We start from the raw sequence: 22,746 nt of genomic DNA on the forward strand, positions 1-22,746 counted from the left end.
AGTCATTGGTTGAGGCATGCTCTTATTACAAAATTCATATATTACAACATATATTTCTAGATCTGTGTTTATGAAACTGCATTATGAAAGGCAATCTTATTATATTATATTCACATAACATTCCTATTTATATATGCCTTTATCAGTTTAACTATAGTTTACATTGGGCTTCTTTCATTTTAGTTCCCTAATAGGTGTTAAATTTGTGCTCAATAAACCACCATTTCTATTATTGAATCCATTTCTAAGGGTGTGCATAACTCTTAGGTACAACTATCTTGGCATGGTGGTCAGAAGCAATCAAAACAAAGAGATTAAGGTCATTAATGATATTCATTTGTGGAACACTGATACAATCAAATGCAGAAATTTAAAAGCAATAATGTTCATGCCTATACCATCTGTTTCCTCCATTTTCTGAAAGTCATCAAATCGGGCAAGCAAGGTGTCCCCAAGATGTTTTATTCACAGTACCACAGAGATGCAATCCATCCAGGAATATTATAATGTATCTCCCTAAATGACCTTAATTTCATTGCCAGAGTTTCTATCATGAAATTTCACTGTGGAGAGCAGGATTATCTTATTCTTGTTTCCCACCCTACACAATGTGGACTGGCCTCGTTGGTCCTATGGGGACCCCTCCCCCTCCAGGTAGCACATTGTAACAACAATTAATCACTTGCCCAAGGAACGTGAGATTATATTTTGGAACGACTAGTTTCAAAAGAGGAAACTAGTACCGAAAGAGGAAATCTTTGGTTCCAGCTGCTTAAGAGGGTGGAGTAGAAAGCAGTGCCCATGAGGAAGTCTTGCAGGCCCTACATTAGGGGAGAGGCAGGTGTAACTAATATTTTGGTTTCAATAAACTAATGAAATTCTTAATGACCTGTGGGCAGCTCATATAAATACAGATCAAGTGTTGCCTTGCACATTAATTTTCATGCAGAAGATCAAGTCTTCTGTATGATGTACCAGCGTTTTGTATCTGTAGAATGGATATGCAAATCTGGCCGGCTTCCAACAAATATAAAAGCACAATAAAACATCAAAATTAAAAACAAAATTAAAAACTATGCAGGGCTGCATTCTAAAAGTTGATTAGTTATTTATCGCCTTCTGATGGGAGGGTATTCCACTACCAAGAAGGCCCTCTGTCTTGTTCCCTGTAACTTCACTTATCACGGTGGGGGAACCGCCAGGAGGCCCTTGGAGTTGGACCTCAGGCTGAATGATGGGGGTGCCATGCAGCAGCTTGGACTAGAGGACCCGTGGCGTCCCTTCCAACTCCACAATTCTGTGACTCTCTGATTAAATGAAGCCTGTTGTTGCATCCATTTTCACATTACAAATGTGTACATTTCTTATTCATGACCACAGACATTTGAGTATGAAAATGTAATATGTAAAACACTCCAAGAATACAAATGTTACTGAATTAGAAAATAAAAGTACATGCATTAGCATTACTCCATGTGTAATTGAACCTTATCAAGGACGTTAGCGAGATCTCCAAAATTACATCTATGTAAAACTCTCCATGTGGTTTAACAAGCAGGAATTTATGTGCTATTTCCATTGGCTGAACTCTTACCAATTTGTCATGTTTGCTTTCTGAAAAAATAGAAGAGTTTGTTTGCAATAATTGTCATCACAAAAGGTCTGCAGCAAAGAAGGAAGTCCAGCTCAGCAACTGTGACTAAGTGTTTTTTGTTAACTTTACTCACACTTTAATAATAGAGTTGAGGTGGATCTTTTCTATGCAAATGTTTTATTGATGCTTACCGGATGAGTAATCTCTACATTGCTTGCTGTATTAAAAAACAACTGGTTGAGAATTCTCATCAATCAGTTGGGGGAGGGGGGAGGGCTCCCTCTGCCCCCGTTGCTCAGTTTTATTCCCTCTCTTTTATGATGGTCAGAGATGCTGTGGCAATGGCTTTACATGCTGTCCTGACTCATTTGGAGAAGCAAGGGAACTATGCGAGACTTAGACTTTGTAGACTTTAGTTCTGCATTTAATACTATTCTTCCGCATAGATTGGTGCACAAATTATTAGACCTGGGACTTCCACCGTGTTTGTGCAGGTGGATATTAGATTTTCTATCAAACCGTTCCCAATGGGTCAGGTTGGGTTCACACGTCTCTGCGGATCTCGTCATGAATACGGGGACGCCGCAGGGGTGCATGTTGAGCCCACTTTATATACACTCTATACAGCTGACTGTGCCCCCAAATACCCCAGTAATAAGTTCATTAAGTTTGCAGATGATACAACGGTGGTTGGTTTAATCACGGCTGGAGAGGGGGAGGCGGCCTATAGGAAGGAAGTTGAGCAGTTGGGGGAGTGGTGCAGGAAAAACAACTTACTCCTTAACTTAAAGAAAACAAAAGAGATCATTGTGGACTTTAGGAAATGCAAATTGAATATTCAGCAACTTATTATTGAGGGGAAGTGCATGGAACAGGTCTCAGTGTTTGGATTTCTGGGAATGGAGTTGAGATATGACCTAACCTGGGGAGAAAACAGTAAAGGCCTGATGAAGAGAGCACAGCAGAGGTTATATTTTCTGAGAATCCTCCGGAAAAACAATCTCTCAAAGGACCTGTTGATGGCATTTTACTATTTACTGTGGAGAGTGTATTAACTTATGGTCTGTGTGTGTGGTTTGGGAGCTCACGGTCAGGGGAAAAACAATGCTGTCCAACAGTGTCCTCTATGATACGATATGATATGATACAATATCTTTATTGCCATTGTCCCATACAGAAGAATGAAATTGAAAAATCTACATAAGACATTCAAAAACCCCTAAAAACTCTGAAACCCCATTTTAAAATACAATATACTCCTATAGATACTCCTTATACTGCGTTTAAAACCAGAACTGCATTTGGGTAGAAACTGTTTCTCAGGCGGCTAGTCCTGGTCTTTATAATCCTGGACCTTCTTCCTGAAGGCAGAAGCTTGTTCCCTGTAACTTCACTTATCACGGTGGGGGAACCGCCAGGAGGCCCTTGGAGTTGGACCTCAGGCTGAATGATGGGGGTGCAATGCAGCAGCTTGGACTCTAAAGGACCCAAGTAAGAAGGGGAGGGAAGTCAGACGTAATTAGAATATTAATGAGTCAAATGATTAAGAATATATTTTTGTTTTTCTTTATTATGATTTAGAAACACATGTACATCAACAAGAAACTGAAACTTTATACTGTGATCTTACGTTAAGAAAGCATTTCTGTTGTTAAAAACCAATAAAGATGTATTGCAAAAAAAGAAGAAATGATCATCAACTCTTGCTGACTGCTTATATATGGTCAAGACAGAGGGAGAGGGGAAATAGACCAACCCAAGCTATTTAAAGCAGGTTATTTAATTTAAACCATGCCTTCTAATCCAAGAGACTCTCAAATGCTGCTTGCATCTACTATATATTTTGGATGGTTGCTTGCTTGTTTTTGACACAAAAAAGCCCCACAAAACCACATTGCAGTACTCCAGTCTTGAAGTTACCATCACTGGATAACTGTGGCTAGGTTATGTCAGTCCAGTAGTTGCAGGCAGTGAATCAGCTCAGCTGAGATATTCTTTTTGCCACCAAGGGTACGTAACTATCAAGAAATAAGTAAAAAAGGTAAAGGTACCCCTGCCCGTACGGGCCAGTCGTGTCCGACTCTAGGGTTGTGCGCTCATCTCACTCTATAGGCCAGGAGCCAGCGCTGTCTGCAGACACTTCCGGGTCACGTGGCCAGCGTGACGAAGCTGCTCTGGCGAACCGGCACCAGAGCAGCACACGGAACGCCGTTTACCTTCCCGCTATAAAGCGGTACCTATTTATCTACTTGCACCCGGGGGTGCTTTCGAACTGCTAGGTTGGCAGGCGCTGGGACCGAACAACGGGAGCGCACCCCGCCGCGGGGATTCGAACCGCCGACCATGTGATTGGCAAGTCCTAGGCGCTGAGGTTTTACCCACAGCGCCACCCGCGTCCCACTATCAAGAAATAAAGAGGAGTCTAATAACATTCCCAGACCACGCACTTTGTGATTGAACACATCTTCCTTAAGAATTAAATTAAATTAAATTCCTTAACCCTTTCCCAGTCTGTGATTGCTTTCAAACACCACATAAAAGCTTCTTCCGGGTGTGATTGGGGTATTGATGACACACATCTTCTGACAGCCTCATTCAGCAGCTTCATGTTGAACAAATGGGGGGCAGAAGGGATCCTTGAGGGACCCCATTCCACAAATGTCATGGAGCACAAGCACCTTGTGGGACCACTGGGAGTGGGCAGCGTGCCTCCATTCCTGAGAGCATATCCTGAAGATTACCATGGCCAATGCTATCAAGCGCTGCCAAGGATCCAGCATAATCAGCAAGGCCACAGTCTTTCTATTCCAGAACAGAACCCGTTCACATCCAGAGGTACCACTGTATTCGGACAATTCTCCCAAAGTATAGAACCTTCCTGAAGGTACCTTCCAGGGACGTTTACTACATAGGATGAGTTGTACATGCCCACTTCATTTACTGGCTCTGCTCCCGTTTCCTAGGCAGGAGGGGGGGAAACCACCAGCTCTCTACCCTGCAGCATACCATGCTAATGAATCACCACCTAGCCTCCATCTTTATGCACCCAGATTTAGCTTCCATTATTATTTTTAATATACTCAGTGATTTTCTTACTGAGAAAAGGTGGGGAAACTCACCACAAAATTAGTTTCTTGCAAGCCCAGTCACAGTGCCACCCTGACAGGCAGTGACCAAGTGTAAGCTGTGATTTAAAAACTCAAGCAGACAATGATCTGGATTAGAAATGGCCACAACTTTATTGATTACAGATATAGGTGGATTTTTGGCTCAGGCATTGGGTGTACTGCATATCCGTTCCAGCCCCCCGCCAACAAAAAAATTAATTAATTTTAAAATGCTGAGAATATGCTGTATATGTCTTCTTCTCCCCTTATGTTTAGAATCTTAAGAAACTAAGGTCTGTTTAGTCCAACATTTGATTTCCAACAATGACCAGCTACCTCTTCCTTTTATTTATTTCATTTTAGGGACAATGGCATCCAGCTCTTCTTTTAAAAATGGTAAAAACCAAAAGTGGCTGGGTGCTGCTAGTGTTCCTCAATTTAAGTTAGGAAGGCCATTTCCCACACCAATTGAGGAAGCAGCCAGTTGGTTATGGGGCACCTTGAAAAGAATGGCACACAGAGTCATTGAAATCCAATGGGAGAAGATTCCAGCTAAACACCAGAAAGAACTTTTGGACAGCAAGAGCTGTTCCACAGTGGAATGGTCTCCCTTGGGAGGTTGTGGACTCTCCTTCCTTGGAGGTTTTTAAGCAGAGGTTGGGTGGCCACCTGTTGTGGATGCTTTGGGCTGAGTCTTGCAGTTCAGGGATGGACTATATGACCCTTGGGGTCCCTTCCAACTCTGCAATTCTCCCCACACCTGAGGCCGGCTGCTTCCTTTTTGTTTCCTGAGGAGGAGGCGGCGGTCTGTGTTTGCCATAGCTGTTGACCTTCTACAGGTGCAGCAATTTTGCCCTCCCTGTTTGGAAAACCCTCGCACCTGCCCAAATGAACCCTTTTGCCGCAAATGCACCTGCTGAGTTGGTGGTTTGGTTTGATTATGTATTTCCATGCCGCTTTTCATTAAACCAATCCCAAAGCAGCCTACAAGCAATAAATAACAATAACACGACACAACAGAATTTGTGGGGTGTGAAACACAGAGCAGTCAAATACAACATTCCTAGAGTGGACGTGTTAAGACACGAGGAGGGATGTTTGTCCAGCTAGGAGATAAACTTCTTGTTTCCTCCTGGGCTGGGACAAACTTCCTCCACATGTGACCCGAGGTGGGCGTGACCTCACCTGTGCTGAGGACCTGTGCTCTTCATTTTGCTTCCCTTGAAGAAGCATCCGCCTGAGATGCTCTCCTGGCTTCAAAGGAACTATCTCCTTATGGGATAGATTCCAGGTGTATATATTTTGTAACTTAAGTCTGCCTTCTGGGATCCATTTGTGAAAAGGAAGAGTGAGAAAGCTATTTTATACTTTTATGTAAGACTGCTGTGTCTATTCTTTGTGTGTGTGTGTTTAGTCGTGTCCGCCTCTTTGTGACCCCCTGGACCAGAGCACGCCAGGCACTCCTGTCTTCCACTGCCTCCCGCAGTTTGGGCAAACTGATGCTGGTAGTTGGAGAACACCGTCCCACCATCTCGTCCTCTGTCCTCTATTCTTTTTAGGAGGGAGTAAAAGGGGACTTGAAGACAGGAGTGCCTGGTCCAGGGGGTTACCAAGAGGCGGACACGACTAAACAACTAAACAACAAAAAAGGGGAATTACCAGGAAACTTATTTTAGAGGCTTAAACAAGCCTGGCAAAAACGCTGTCCGCGGTGTAAGTTTAAAAATTGTAGAACTTGTTAACACAAGTTGGGAAGGATATAATTAAACAATCTATCCTCTCCTGCCTCCTGAACATTCCCACAAACAGAACATGGCAAATGCAACTGAGCCCATTTTCTGCCCCGCTGCTGCCTCGGGGCGCCGCGTCTCCCGCGGACCCGGCTGCCCAAGCGACGCCTGGCGCGCCTCCGACCTTCCCGCCCGGGCGGCCCCCCTCCTCCTCCGCCTCCTCCCCCGCCCGCTGGCTTGGCCCGTCCCCCTGGCCTTCGCGGCCCAATAGCAGGCGGCCCTGGCGGGAGGTGTGTGCGGGCGTGGGCCGGGGACGTGGGCTGCTGTGTACACGGCGACCTCATTTCCGGTACCTGCCACTCCGCGGGCAGAGTCCGAGGGGGGCCGGGCCAGCTGGGACCCCCAACCCCGCGCCCGGGACGCGGCCGGCTGGCTGGAGCGCGCGGAGGGGAGCCAGGGCGCCCGAGCAGGAGGTCGGGAGCCAGGTGTGCGCGACCTCCTTCCTCGGCGGAAGCGCGGCGAGCGGCTCGGCCTTTTTCTGCAGCGGCTCCTTTGTGCATTGAAGCGGCGTCTCCAAGGCGCACATTCAACAAGTGAACCTCTCCGGGCGGGAAGAGGAGGAGGAGCTATACTGGTTGAATCGCTGTCTGTCTGGCGGGCTCCAGAAGGGCGCCCGTGACCTTCTTTCCTCGCTTATTTATATAAAAGCCGCCGGCGAGGCGAGGTGGTTGCTGCGCGGCGCGCGGACCCGCGAAAGGCCCCTGGCGCGCCGTCCGGCGAAGCTCCTCGTCCCGGCAGCGCTTCCAGGCTGAGGGAATCCGCGCTGCCTGAAGTTCTGCCTGTCAGTTTTGCTCCACGGTATGTGTATTCCTTTGCTCCCCAATGCTAGGCTTGTAGCCGCCTTTCCTCCTGCTTCTAATCTTCCTTCTTTCCTTCCTTCGGGGAGGACAGAAGTAAGAAGGGATCGTTGGGCCGCCTGCTTCCCTTCAAACTTTGCAGTCAAGAAGAAATGCAACAGGTGTAGCAATTGGGAAAGTTTCACCTGGGGAGGGAACGCTGCACATGTTGAATTCCTGCCTGTCAAAGACTGCAGAGAGTATAGGAATCCTTTTCAGATTAAAAAGTGGAAACCCTGTGTTTGTTTGGCTGCGTATTCCTCTCTTTCAGTTGAAATAAAACCTAAGTGCAGCATAATTAACTTTGTCTTATATGGTCTTCTCCCTTTTCTTGGTCTAAACGCAGAGTTTAAGCTCCATTTTTGTCACCTTGTAAAGTCCAGATACAGTGGTACCTCGGGTTACAGACACTTCAGGTTACAGACTCCGCTAACCCAGAAATAGTGCTTCAGGTTAAGAACTTTGCTTCAGGATGAGAAGAGAAATCGTGTGGCGGTGGCGCGACAGCAGCAGGAGGCCCCATTAGCTGAAGTGGTGCTTCGGGTTAAGAACAGTTTCAGGTTAAGTACGGACCTCCGGAACGGATTAAGTACTTAACCTGAGGTACCACTGTACTCTAATGGTATTGCATAAATAGCTTGAGGGGGAAATGTTCCAACAATATTCTTGTTAAAATAGGCTAAAATAGGTCAAGATCTCTTAGCAATTATTATTTATTTCAAACTTTTAAAAAAGTCTTCAGAGCTATGTGCAAGTTATGCAGGGATTAGTGGTGATAAAAGAGTGGATTTCCCCCACCCCACCGTCTTCCTGGTCTCAGGAATCAAGGGGTCACAGTTCAAATCCCTGCTCAGCTCTGAAACTCAGCCGGTGACCTTGGGCCCATTGCTCCCTCCTGGCCTAACCAGCTTGGCATGCTTGTTGTGAGGATGGCAACCTACATTTGTGTCTGCCGCCCTGAACTCATTAAAGGCAGGGTGCAGTACCAATGTGGTAGGCTAGCAAAACCAGTATCTTACATATTTTATTGGCTAGACTATTGAGGATTATGTAAACGATTGAGTTTCGCAGAACTCCTCTTCAAGATGACGTGGGGAACGATGATCTGTATCAGTTCTTGTGAATCAAAAGCTCAGGCTGGGATGATGTAATTGCATTTTATCACACTCTTGGACTTTGTGTTGGTAGACTGCGCCCTGTATCCTAACCAAAGGCTGGGTGTTTCAAGAGAAACTGCCTGTGAATTCTGACGTAAAGGGCCTTAAAATATCTATAACATAGAGGTTGGCGCAAAAGAAAGATCTTGTAAGAAGCTGCCATCACAATTTAGGTGGTAATTCTTTCTGTTGAATATGTGAAGTATTTCTTTGGTTTTGGATGTGGGTCATATGCACACCAACATAGGTGGGTTGATTATGTTGTCTTGGATGGGTGATAGTGTTATCCTTGAGACGAGGGCAGAACAGTTGTGTCCCTGGCATAAACAATAGTTGGAAGCTATCCATGCCCACAAAGCAGGAGGCTTGTTGCTCCTGGGTGGATTGATGAATATAATTTATTTTATTAAAATGTAGTATTTCTGGCAAATGGCATTTAGGTGGCAGACTAGACAAAATTACCATTTTATCTGAATTATCAGTTGTAAGCTGACACTTATACCCAGCCTTCAACTCATAACTGGAGTAACGCCTTAGTAGGTTGTAACTACACTTTGTAGGTGAAATACATTGCTATACTATACTATACTATACTATACTATACTATACTATACTATACTATACTATACTATACTATAGTATACAGTGGTGCCTCGCAAGACGAAAAGAATCCGTTCCACGAGTCTCTTCGTCTAGCGGTTTTTTCGTCTTGCGAAGCAAGCCCATTAGCGGATTAGCACTATTAGCGGTTTAGCGGCTATTAGCGGCTATTAAAGGCTTAAGGGATTAGCGGATTAGCTGCTAAAAGGCTATTAGCAGCTTAGTGCCTTAGAAAAAGGGGGTGGGGAGCGAAAAAAAATTGCAGGAACTCGCAAGACATTCTCGTCTCGCGAAGCAAGCCCATAGGAAATTCGTTTTGCGAAGCACCTCCAAAACGGAAAACCCTTTCGTCTAGCGGGTTTTCCGTCTTGCGAGGCATTCGTCTTGCGGGGCACCACTGTACTATACTATACTATACTATACTATACTATACTATACTATATACTCTATACTCTATACTCTATACTATATAGTGGTATACAGTGGTACCTCGGGATGCAAACGGGATCCGTTCCAGAGCCCCGTTCGCATCCTGAACAGAACATAAGATGCGACTGCCCGTGCACGGGTTGCGTTTCGCCGCTTCTGCACATGCACGTGACGTCATTTTGACCGTCTGCACATGCGCAAGTGGCGATACCCGGAAGTAACGCGCTCCGTTACTTCCGGGACTCCGCGGAGCGCAACCCGAAAATAATTATCCTGAAGCGTATTTATCCCAGGGTATGACTATACTATACTATACTATACTATACTATACTATACTATACAGTGGTACCTCAGGTTACATACGCTTCAGGTTACAGACTCCGCTAACCCAGAAATAGTGCTTCATGTTAGTAACTTTGCTTCAGGTTTAGAACAGAAATCGTGCTCCGGCGGTGCAGCGGCAGCAGGAGGTCCTATTAGCTAAAGTGGTGCTTCAGGTTAAGAACAGTTTCAGGTTAAGTACGGACCTCCGGAACGAATTAAGTACTTAACCTGAGGTACCACTGTACTGTACTGTACTGTACTATACTATACTATACTATACTATACTATACTATACTATAATTGAACTTGTGCTGTACACTGCATAATAATGAAGGCTGCTCCATCATTTTAGTGGGATTATTTATTTCCAGGTAAACACTAGAAAGATTGGCCTGCAAAAGCATCTAATTATAAGTTTAAACATGTGGCAACAACACTTTCCTTGGTGATCTTTCTGTGTTCAGAGGCATATTGTTCATCTTATGTTAGCAAAGAGCGTTTTGGTGATTGACCTTGGTGACTCTCCTGCTTTCTATGATCCAAGTACATAGGATATTCCTTCTCTCCTTCCCCTCCCCCACTTTCCATTTTGGGAAAGCATGGCATAGTTATCATGGGACGTGGGAGGAGGAATCTTGCCAAGTTCCTTGTGCCCTGCATTGCTGCAGTAATAAGATGGAGGTAGGGATTTTGGAATTGAGGATTTGTGTGGCTAGATTATGTTAAACCTGCTTGCTTTACTTTTAAACATTAACTATTTGTTACTTTTTCACCCTTGCCTTTTTCATTAATATAATGTGAATTTCAAAGTTTTTGCATTGGAATAAATGTAGCTGTGGACCAGCATTGCACGCCTGGTGTTCTCATGGGTAATGATGGCTGCCTTATCAGGTTGGATCCCCCCCCCCCCCAAACGCAGTGTGTTAGTCATCACAAGAGTTTTATTAGCCCAAATGTGATGGGTTGTTTTGATGTAATTCTAGATGGGAAACTTTGCCACAAAATACACTTTATTAATCTGTTTTAATTTACCTGTTGAGATTTAAATCAAACATGGAAAGATTAGTTGTGGAGAAATTAAAAGCTTGTTGTAGCAAGTAAATGAAAGTAATGTTTCAAATATTTTCTTTAATTTGTTGTAGGAGTTAATTTAAATGTAAGAATTGTCTGTTACTTATTTAGACTCGTATACCTTCCAGCTTTTGCTCTCATCCATTAAGCCTAAGTTTCCATTTGTTTTTCCCCCTTTGGGATGGGTGTGGAAGAGATAGGATTTATTCAGGTCATTTTTAAATTTAGGCCTCTTGTGACTAGGTGTGTATTCATTTTTAAATGAGCATTTTAATGTATGTAAATGAAACGCCTACCATAGGGGTGTTACTGATACTGCAAAAGCATGGTATTGTTTTTGTGTACATAACACCAGCAGAAACAAGGAATGTACTTATCCTTAATCTTTTACTACAATTGTGAGACTTTTGAATTGTAGAATGCTGTTAATATTTTCACAGAGAAGTAAAACAGCAAATTGGAAGACCTATTGCACAGCTTGTTAGAATTTCTGACAGGTTTTAATACAGAACAACAAATAAGGTTTTTAATTATATTTCCTATATGTTGCAGAGTTTTTCTGTTGTGTCTTCTAAGGTTAGCTGTGACTTTGATAAAGTGTATGATGGATTGATTGGTTGATATAGTGATGTTAAAATATATGAAACTGAAACAGGGATATATATGAATTATATGAAATATATGAAACTATATGAAATATATATGAAAATATATAAAATATATGAAATATATGAAACTATATGAAATATATATGAAAATATATAAAATATATGAAATATATGAAACTGAAACAGCCAGAAACTGGCTGACTGACCGGACCCAAAGGGTGCTCATCAATGGTTCCTCTTCATCCTGGAGAAGAGTGACTAGTGGGGTGCCACAGGGTTCTGTCTTGGGCCCGGCCTTATTCAACATCTTTATCAACGACTTGGATGATGGACTCAAGGGCGTCCTGATCAAATTTGCAGATGACACCCAACTGGGAGGGGTGGCTAACACCCCAGAGGACAGGATCACACTTCAAAACGACCTTGACAGATTAGAGAACTGGGCCAAAACAAACAAGATGAATTTTAACAGGGAGAAATGTAAAGTATTGCACTTGGGCAAAAAAAATGAGAGGCACAAATACAAGATGGGTGACACCTGGCTTGAGAGCAGTACATGTGAAAAGGATCTAGGAGTCTTGGTTGACCACAAACTTGACATGAGCCAACAGTGTGATGCGGCAGCTAAAAAAGCCAATGCAATGCTGGGCTGCATCAATAGGAGTATAGCGTCTAGATCAAGGGAAGTAATAGTGCCACTGTATTCTGCTCTGGTCAGACCTCACCTGGAGTACTGTGTCCAGTTCTGGGCACCACAGTTCAAGAAGGACACTGAGAAACTGGAACGTGTCCAGAGGAGGGCAACCAAAATGGTCAAAGGCCTGGAAACGATGCCTTATGAGGAACGGCTAAGGGAGCTGGGCATGTTTAGCCTGGAGAAGAGGAGGTTAAGGGGTGATATGATAGCCATGTTCAAATATACAAAAGGATGTCACCTAGAGGAGGGAGAAAGGTTGTTTTCTGCTGCTCCAGAGAAGCGGACACGGAGCAATGGATCCAAACTACAAGAAAGAAGATTCGACCTAAACATTAGGAAGAACTTCCTGACAGTAAGAGCTGTTCGACAGTGGAATTTGCTGCCAAGGAGTGTGGTGGAGTCTCCTTCTTTGGAGGTCTTTAAGCAGAGGCTTGACAACCATATGTCAGGAGTGCTCTGATGGTGTTTCCTGCTTGGCAGGGGGTTGGACTCGATGGCCCTTGTGGTCTCTTCCAACTCTATGATTCTATGATTCTATTTGTGTATGATGAATATTCATTGTGAAAGCTATTTTCTGCAATTGAGACTTGTAAAGGGTGGAAGAGTCCAACTGGAGAAATGTATGAACATAAGTAATTGTGGTTCTCAGGACTGTGGGTATTTGTAGGTGACATAAATATAGTTTTGTTGCACAATTTCAGCTTTAGAAATGTAACTATTTCTAGATGGGTAGCTTATGTGGCAGCAAAAGCAACGAAGAGTCTTGTGGCATCTTAAAGACTGGGTGATATTCAACTAAGCTGTAGGATAACAGATAGGTAGCCGTGTTGGTCTGCCGTAGTCAAAACAAAATAAAAAAATTCCTTCCAGTAGCACCTTGGAGATCAACTAAGTTTGTTATCGGTATGAGCTTTCGTGTGCATCTGAAGAAGTGTGCATGCACTGGAAGGAAGTTGTAGGATATCATCTTAAACAAATTTATTCTTGCTCATGACATAAGCTTTTGTTGTCTACAGTCCACTTCAATGCAAAGTATTATTCTGGTCAATGCAAAGTGTTACTCTTTCTAATTGCTTTGTTTAAGAATGACCACCTTAAGGTCAGTTACACAGTTGAGTGCCAGGTAACAAGACCCTCTCAGCCCAAAGGAAAGCAGAGCAAGATGTTTGGCATCAGCTGGGCTGCAGCAGTTGCCCGAAGGAGGTGCACAAGACGCCATCCGATTGTCTTGTCCGGGTTTATGTAGGGTTTACTCCTAAGCCTTTTATTCTCCCAAAGAGGCAGCAGGTATGGATTCTTCCTCATGGTTTACCGTGAGTATAGCTATAAGGTGGCAGAGGCTTAGGACCAGAATTTTCCTTCTCCTAGTTGGGCTCCCTTCCCAGGTTGATGAGCCCCATCTGCCCCTCACTTCCCTCTACAGTGTGTGCAGAATCCGCTTTCTTGACCATTGGACCCACTCTTGGTCTTGTCCACTCAGTCTGCTGGAGCCTGTCTTCACATGCGGGGGAAGTCTGTAACTCACTGAGGGTTTGAGACCCATTGGCTACCCTCACCTGGTTTAGCCAGCCTGTTGAAGCCATTCCCAGGGTGTGGCCACTGTCGCATGCTGACAGCTTCTAGTTAATAGCTTAGTTCAGTCGTTTTCAACCTATTTGAGTCCACTGCTCCCTTGACCAACTTACATTCTTTCTGTGGCACCCCAGTGGAGCTCAGGAGCCCCGCTATTTGACCCCTTGTCTGCAGAGCTGACAGCCTCTCACCCTTTTTCAAACACCTTCCCTTTTGGAGTGTTCTCCTCTTCCCTCTCCTGGGGAGTCCTATGAACAGCTGCTGCCCTCGCACCTGCCCCAAAGAGAGGGGCCTCCTCACATTGCCCCACAGGGGCCTGGGAAGCAACCCTGGCCAGCCCCAGAGACACCATTCACATGGGGAGCTTATAGCCAGGGCTGCTGCAATAAAAAGCTGTGCAAGCCTTGGGGAGGCAGAGATGCAAGAGGGCATTAGAGGAGGAAATAAGCAACTATCTTACTTTTCAAAGACATCCGAAGGCAGCCCTGTTTAGGGAAGTTTTTAATGTTTAATGCGGTATTGTGTTTTTAATAGTCGGTTGGAAGCTGCCCAGAGTGTCTGGGGAAACCCAGCCAGATGGGCGGGGTATAAATAATAAATTATTTATTATTATTATTATTATTATTATTATTATTATTATTATTATTATTAACCATCATTCAAAGCACCCCAGGGTGCCAAGGCACACTGGTTGCAAACCACTGGCGTAGTTAATAGCATAGTTATAACAAGCTTTACTTTTCTTCATTTCATATTGTTCTCACCATGGCTACCAATTCCAAATACAGTATTAGGCAAGCTTGGTCTGATATTTCAAAAGTTTTTAGCTTTTAAAAAACTAAATAAAGGTAAAATAAACTAATTACAGGTAAACTAAATATGCTAATTTAGATATTTAGATCATCTAGGTTATTAATCTTTAAGGTGTCAGAAAACGCACTCTTTTTAGAAATAGAATTATTTTAGTTTGTATCACATACTGCTATCTCTAAGCCTTGGGCAAGTAACTGTGTAGTTAAAACACTACAAAATTATGCTGCATTGGATATTTGGGTGGTTGCACCTAAGCATAATAATACTTTAAAGTCGATAATCAGTCATTTTTGTTAATTTTCATTGTTAATTTTCATTCTTGGCCACTGTGTAATTTCCATTCACCAAGATCGCTAATCTAATCTTTTCCCAAATTTGATTCTGAATGTGGACTTTTGCTTTGGTTGCCACCTCTTTTCTTGGCCCTAGTCCTATGCATTTAGCAGCAGCCTGGCATATAGAAATTAAGCTGATGGTTTTTTCCTCATAACTTTTTCTCCATGCCACGAAATATTTCATTTTCTTAGTTTTTTTGTGTGAGCCGGACTGTTAAAATTCACAGGACGAAGGGTGGAAATGGCAACCTTAGAAATAGTATACATAGGGGAAAATGTAAGAAAAGGCTGGAATATTTATTCAGTTGCAGCAATATGAGTCACACAAATTAAACAAATAAAACTTTTTGGTAAGGACATAAAAGGTTGAGAGCAGATCTACCTGGAAGGGGCGGGTCCTCTGAAATAGAAAAGCTTTTCTAGGCTCCCTTGCAGGAGAACTGAAAGGAGGAAATAATAGTGATCTCATGCACATAAATCTTGAAGATATTTAGCAAAAGTTTAAAATGGGAAGAAAACAGCAGCTTAGAGCACAACTCTTAATGCACTGCTTAAGCATGAATTATGCAATATTCAAGATATAGTTGAAATCTTTGTAAAATAGTTATGTGTCTTGCGCTGCGTCCCAAAGAGCTTTGAAGTCTGCACTTTGCTTAGAGAGCTAACATTAAAGATACCTAGACAGAAGCCTTGGGCAAATTGATAAAACCAGGCTTGTTCTTGATATCTAGTATCTGCTTGTATAGATCTTAATATATGGGACTAATAATTTACCTGCTGATTAGATTTTTTGAAAGTGCGGTTGCTAGATTGGATAGTAATAGACATACCTTATTAAAGTGTGGGGGAGGGGGCAACAGACTTGCGGAAGTTTGCATGTGCCTTAGCTGCATTTAAGAGCCCCCTTTCCAGGTTCTGTTTATCTTATGTAGTACTCTTTTTCTTTTTAAGTGAAAACACTAGAAATCCAGAATTCATGGTGAATCTAACAACAAGCAAGTCTGCCAAGAAAATGGAAGGGAAACATATTATGGATACAGTTTTTGTTTCTAGTTTTCCAAGAATCTATTGTAAATGGTAAGTAAAATTAGCATTTTGTATATTATGCAAACCACTCTGATTTCTTTAAGGCACTGTGGAAAGAAACTATTACAGATATTCTTGCTTGAATAGGTGTAAGTTGACAAAATAGTATTTTTTATAATATCATAACTCCTGATCTGTTTTGTTTCACATTAGCTCAAGAGTTCAATTCTTATTTTGTTGTTGGCTCACTCACAGCGTTCAAAATTAGCCCATCTAATTTTGACTGGCAGCCGACCTTTTGTGAGGCAGTGCAGATGTCCAGGCGCCATTGTTTGGTGCCTAACATCTCCCCCTGGCAATACCACACCAGTCAGTTGGTCTGTGGGGCATCAGGGCACCAAAATACATGCCTCTTTTGCTGCTGTACTGCCCTGCCTGATTGACAGGGTAGCACGGTACCAGAAGACGCATGTGCCGAAACATCCTAGGCAGCAACTCTTGAAGGGTCTCCTCTGCTGCTGAGGAGAAGTGCTGATGGGATGCTGCCGAGGAGAGGAGCTGTTTGGGGCTGCCACTCAGAGCTTCATCAGTGCTGCAAATGTGGAGCTGTTCGTTTGGCTGCTCCAACTTCTTAAGCAGCTGTAGAAGCTTCTGCACTTCAGCGTGAAGCTTCCTCATTCTGTTCTCTTCTTTCTATTCTCCAATACTGCGGAAGCCAGCTGATTCCCCCGGCCTTAGAGTGTTCTCCCCACGTTGGAGATGCGGAAGAAGGGGAGGGAGGGGGGAGCTTCACCAGACAGAGAGAATAGAAGAAGGGGAGAGGAGCTCTCCTGCTGCTGCCTTGTGGGGTGAAAGAGTGACGGGCTTCTTTGGAGCCATGGTCGTGCTGATGCTGAAGTGCAGAAGCTGCCAGAGCTGCTTACGAAGTTGGAACAGCCAAACAAGCAGCTCCACATTTGCAGCGCTCCTTTCCTTGGCAGCACCCCCAGCACCTCTTGCCGAGGCCATCAGCATCCTGCTGCCACCTTTGCTGCTGTCCCCCACGGCCACCAGGAGCAGCCCTCTGCTGCTGAGGCTCGAGAATCGCTGCCTGAGGTCAGACAAAACCAGACCCAGGCAGCTTCCACCAAGTAATAAAAAAGGACGAAGCGAGCGGGGAGATCTGCAGGGAAGAAATGTATTTACACATTGTGTTTTGACACCCACAACCCAGGTTCCAGGTGCCATGTGGCGCCTTGCTCTCCTATCCCAATTTTGAGCACTGCTCACTCAGTAGCTGTGAAAGGACTTAATGTGTCAGGTGTCATAATTTATAATAAAGTATGGATCTCAAAATTATCACATGGAATGTGAATGCACTTAACGAAAAAGCAAAGACAAACAGGGTGGCACATGTTTTAGAAAAACAAAAGCATGACATAATATGCCTGTGAGAGGCCCATGTTGCAAAAAAAACATAAAAGAGTTTTATCAAATAAGAGACGGGGACTAGACTTTATCTCTTCTAATAATTTGATAAAAAGTGGTTTAGTAATACATGCAAAGCCTTATTTAGATCCAAAACTACTACCGGAATATAATATTAACTAAAGCTGAAAAGCTTTGAAGAGATAAGAGAACGGATAGTGGATTGGTTCCAATGTTATCAACTATTTGAAACATTCAAAATAGATTAAAAATAGATTCTGTTTGCGACAGAAACATCTAGATTGGAAACAGATTTGGTCAACTCCTAAATGAAAACTCTTTCCAAAATGTACCAGCTCCTCCTTGACTGGGAAGTCACTTGTTTGGAGGCTGCTTTGATTCCCTTTCCCTGCACTTGTCTCTTCTCTGGGTGGGATTTCAGCAGTCAGATTCTCACACACATTCCCATCCTGAGTTCTCCTGCATTTCTGTCTTGTGCTTCTACCGGTATCAATCTGTCAGGTACTCATCCCGATTGTGTATATTAAATTTGTTTAATAATTAACTATATTACATTTATTAAAGGTGTATTTGATTATCTATTTAATAAAATATATTAGTCGTGTATATTAACTAATATTATATTGTCAATACTTTAATTAACGATACGGAAATTTAATTCAGTGCTGGCACACAAATTCTATGTCAATGTACTCTTGCAGCCCACTTGGTCTGAGAGGGTACACCACCCAGGTCTATGGGAAAGAATGGCACGTTGCAAGTCTCGATAAATAGCAATGTCTAGCTGTGGAAATGACATGATTTAGGATAGCGGTGGTATTTCACAAGTCTTAGAGTCAGAGACTAATGTAGCTATCTAGTCATTTCAGCTTAGAATCAGAGACTGGATGCTCAAAGAAATTCCCTCTCACGGGTTTCTACTCCTCACCTTCTGGGGGATTTTCCCCCCTGGGTGTTGCAGAATGATGTTACTGTGCGTTCCTTCTTAATGAAAAAATGTAGACTTCTACATTTTCTTATCTGTCCTGTGCCTATAAATAGCATTACAGCAGCATAATATTAAATTAATAATGCATTATAGAATTCTGTTGTATTTATTTTACTAGTTTAGAAGATCTAATCTTTACTTTTGATGAGTAAAGTGCTACTACATCTCTCTTTTATCCTTGTAGAAGATCAAGGAGCCTGTATGTCTGCATTTTAAGAACTGGCAACTGGGCTTGTGAATTGTCTGAGGATATCCTTAAATCTGAGAGAGTGGCATTTGGGGATGCAGAAACTGGCCATGGACGGACAGCTGCTTGGGGCTGCAGCCACTACTCTGGAGCTTATTTATGGTGTCAGGGTGTATAATAGGCTTTCCTGGGATGATGGGAAATGCAGGGAATTAAGGAAAGAGAGGTTAGTATGTAGGGTATCCTACAACTTTGTATTCAGGAGTATGTAATGTGTTTGTAAATATGAATAATTTTATTAAAACAAAAAAGTAAATAATTAGTGCAGGAGCTACTAATTACGGAATATAACTACTTCAGATGATATCAGTACTTGATTAGTGGAATGTGCTTCATGTGTGCCTTTGTATGGGGTCTAGAAGCTGCAGCTAGTGTGCAGTGCGGTGGCCAAACTGCTCATTGGGACAGGTTACTGGCAAAATGTTAACTCTTTTGCTGAGAAAACTCCACTGGTTGCTGATTTGCCCAGGGGCAAGGTTCTTGTGTTAAGTCCCAAAGCCCTAAACCAGGCATAAGCAAACTCGGTCCTCCAGATGTTTTGGGATTACAACTCCCATCAGCCCTAGCTAACAAGACCAGTGGTCAGGGATGGTGGGAGTTCTAGTCCTAAAACATTTGAAGGGCCGATTTTGCTTATGCCTGCCCTAAACAGTTTGCCTCCAAAGTACCTTAAGAGCTGCCTGGTTCCTTGGGATCACAGAAATCTTCTGATGGGCCACTTTTGGTGGTCCTCCGTGCCCCTGAAGTTCAGCCAGCTTTTAGCAAGAGTGATCCTTTAGTGTGGCAGGCCCTGTCCTGTGGAACTCCTTACCTGCTTTCCTTTAGGGTCCTAAAAACTATTTCTCAAACCAGCATTTGGAATGTGATTCCCTCCCCCCAACCAAGTTATATTGACATCGTACTTATATTTTTGCAGATGCTGTTATATTAAGGTTTATGTTATATACTGCCTTGTTCAGGGCCATCTTAAGCATATGCGGCGCCGGGGTGCAAAGACCCGCCTGGCGCCCCCCCCCCCAGGTTGCCCGGAGTTGTTGACCTTTTTTAGGGTGGGCTGGTGAGGCACGCAGAGCTGGCCTGGCCAGCTGCCCTAGCAGCAACAGAGAAGCCCAAGGCAGCAGCAGAGCGGGGCCGGGCACCTGGGGTGTGTGCAAGCAGAGCCCAGTGCAACAACAGTCAAACCCGAGGTGGCAGCGGTGGCAGCGACTGAAGCCAGGTGCCTTGTGTGAGCAGTGTGCGCTGGGCAGGCCTCTCAACAGCCCACCAATCCCAGGCGCGCAGGAGGGTGGATCCGGCCGGCTGGCTGCCACAGCACCTTGCTCGCCCGCAGCAGAAGAGCTGTGGTACTCTGACAGGCTCTGCTCCACTCGGCAGCAGCTGTCAGCACTTCCCAATCCCCAGACTCCAAATCTCTGCCCCAGACTCTCAGCCCGCGCCCGGGTGCCCCACACCGCTAGTGCCTATGGGTAAGACGGCCCTGTCCTTGTTATGTTTCCTATGAATGTGTGGTTTATAAATACTTAAATAAAAAAGAAATAAAGCTATTTATTGAAGTAGATATATGCTGAATAGGTTATATTCTTGAAAACCTTTATGAGCTATTTTAACTTAACTTCCACTGTTCTGTATACAGTGGTACCTCTGGTTACGTACTTAATTCTTTCCAGAGGTCCGTTCTTAACCTGAAACAGTTCTTAACCTGAAGCACCATTTTAGCTAATGGGGCCTCCCGCGGCCGCCGTACCACCAGAGCACAATTTCTGTTCTCATCCTGAAGCAAAGTTCTTAACCCGAGGTATTATTTCTGGGTTAGTGGAGTCTGTAACCTGAAGCGTATGTAACCCGAGGTACCACTGTACATAAATACAGGTGAGGGGATGAAGAGGAGAGCAGGTGCTAGGAAGACTCCTCGCCCCCCTCCCTCTGTGTTGCCAGAACATGCAAGTGCTGACCAGAGAGAGAGAGAATGAGAGAGCATGTGTGCTTCTGTATCTACTGCTGAGAAAATGCAGCAGAAAACGTGTTCATGTATAAAGTGTATAACCAAACAAGGAAGAAGACGCTGATATGAGTTGTTGTATTCAGTATTTCCCGATATTGTATTGTAGCACTGAGTGATGCAATGCATTGGCAGTAAAAGCAAGAAAGAATACCAGTGAAAGGACATAGTATCGTTTTTCTCTTCAGCCCAGAAGAAGAATTCATTCTTGTGCAGTTTCTTCCGCAAACAGATGCTAGTTTCACTGTAGCTTTTCAACTTGTAAATAATTGTGGTCTGTTTGTATTTTGTAATGAATGGTGCCGGGGCTACAGATGGTGTGGGGGCTGCAGCTGTGCAGATGCAGGAAGAGCTGGGATGGGGGGGGGAGCTGGAGGAGTGCACTGGCCGCCTTAGGAGGCAGGAGAGGAGGAAAAGAGCTGAGAGAGAAAATGAACGGGAGTGGGAGAAATAAATTGAACTGAAGGAAATTTAAGTTTTGCTGTGAATAGGAATAATAAGCATTGGTTGTGCTGGATATTGATGAGGTAAGACACTTATCTAGGACTGGAAAATTGCTGAACATATTTAATTGCTAAATAAAAAAAGTCAGAGTGTACTAACATTTCGTTCAGATGTTATGCTGTGAAGTCATGATACTAGTTTCCTAAATGATCTTCCTCTGGGTTTGAGTTCACAAGAAAATGTAGCATGTGATAGATTATTCTTGTGTAGCTAGAAACTATGGTACAGTCCAAATAAACAAAATGCACATCTGGAGAGAATCTCGCATGGAATTTCTGTTACTGTGCTTCCTACTGCTGAAGAGGCAATGAAAACAATGACTTGCCTCTAGCCCTGTGGATTCAGCAGAAGCAGCATAGAAAACTGTGACTGTGGATGGAATTGCTTACTATACTTCTGTATGGATTACAAGTTTTTTTTCCTTTTTAATATTTTCTTTTTCAAGTTTCAGAATAACAGCATTTTTCTTTTGTTTATACATATCCAATCCAAATTTGCATTTAATGACTCCCTCCACCCCCTCTGGTTTCCCTCCCCCCCCTTAAATTCTCCTTGCATATGATTATAGCTCTCCAATTAATTTTAAGTTTTCTATAGAATCATTATTTAAGAAACTTTAGCATAGTTTGCTGGGAAGCAATGTGTCTATACTGTATTTCATATCTCAATTTTGCATTCAAGTTTTCCCAAATGGTGCCCTTATTGAGCCATACTACTAATAAAAACAAGGCCAAAGTATTAATTGGAGACCAAGTAGCATTGTGCTGTTGAGTATCTTTGAGAATACATAAGAGGTAGAATTGTACAAAACTGGCAAGAGTTCAATAACTGTTTTGCAAAGTAGTCAAGTAAGAAAAATGAAATAAAACCGAGAGCAGGGCAGAGTTCTAAAAGATTATCTCTAAATAAAGAATCTGCATAAACCAGAGATTCAGCATAGTTTGAAGGCTAAATCATGGTTTGTAAAGACCACAAACCAATGCAGTTATAACATAACAGATACAGGGGGGGGGGGGGCCTGGACACGTGGCGTGATCACGCAGTATTCTGCACTTGAATTATTGTTGAAGCTGGTGTTGTTGTCTTGAGGTCAAAAGTCCTAAATGAGAAGTGAATATTTAACTACTCTTTCAAGGACAGTTGGTAATCTTTCTTTATTGGAACATGAGATTAGAGGGTTGAAAACAACTCCAAAGAGATATGACTCTGGATGGTTTTGGCTGCCAGAGCAGTGCAGCCTGTGGATTTAAAAGACCATTCCATAATAAAAATGAGACACACCGTGAATCACCAGAGAATGTTTTTTGGGGGGGCAGATCTTGGATTTAAGCATTGTCTTCCTTCTCTCTGCCTGCCCCCACCTTATGGTGGTGAGTTCCTTTACATTTTTTCCCTAATCCTGTACTACCTTTCCCCACCAACAAAAGACTCCTAGCACGAAAAAACTATGAATGGATCTATTTATTTGCTGTTTATTTTGTCCCTCCTTGCCTATTTGTTTATATGTGCAACATTCACACTTCCTTACTGCTGCATGTGCATTCCATTTTCTCTATGTAAAATTATTTGCTTGGACATTTCATAATAATTAATGAGAACTAAACTATTTCGATGGAAAAAA

General features: G+C 43.3%; 1 protein-coding gene and 1 long non-coding RNA gene across 2 annotated transcripts in view; one reads left to right on the forward strand and one right to left on the reverse strand.

Annotated features, from left to right (window-relative positions):
- Positions 1–2,268: 2,268 nt before the first annotated feature.
- On the reverse strand, positions 2,269–2,606 carry LOC310677626. Its single transcript, XR_014511344.1, has 2 exons — positions 2,530–2,606; positions 2,269–2,378 (listed from the first exon to the last, which is right to left on the reverse strand). It is a non-coding gene; the product is annotated as an uncharacterized lncRNA (long non-coding RNA).
- Positions 2,607–6,713: 4,107 nt separating this feature from the next.
- The window catches only part of PPARA (peroxisome proliferator activated receptor alpha), a 41,724-nt gene continuing 25,691 nt past the window's right edge, over positions 6,714–22,746 (forward strand). The window contains exons 1-2 of the mRNA XM_083440840.1: positions 6,714–7,289; positions 15,885–16,010. The gene's annotated coding sequence lies outside the window, so the exon portion shown is untranslated. The remainder of the gene's footprint in view (positions 7,290–15,884; positions 16,011–22,746) is intronic.

The sequence above is a fragment of the Podarcis tiliguerta genome (genome assembly GCF_965153285.1).
Source record: "Podarcis tiliguerta genome assembly, chromosome: 5".
NCBI lineage: Eukaryota > Metazoa > Chordata > Lepidosauria > Squamata > Lacertidae > Podarcis > Podarcis tiliguerta.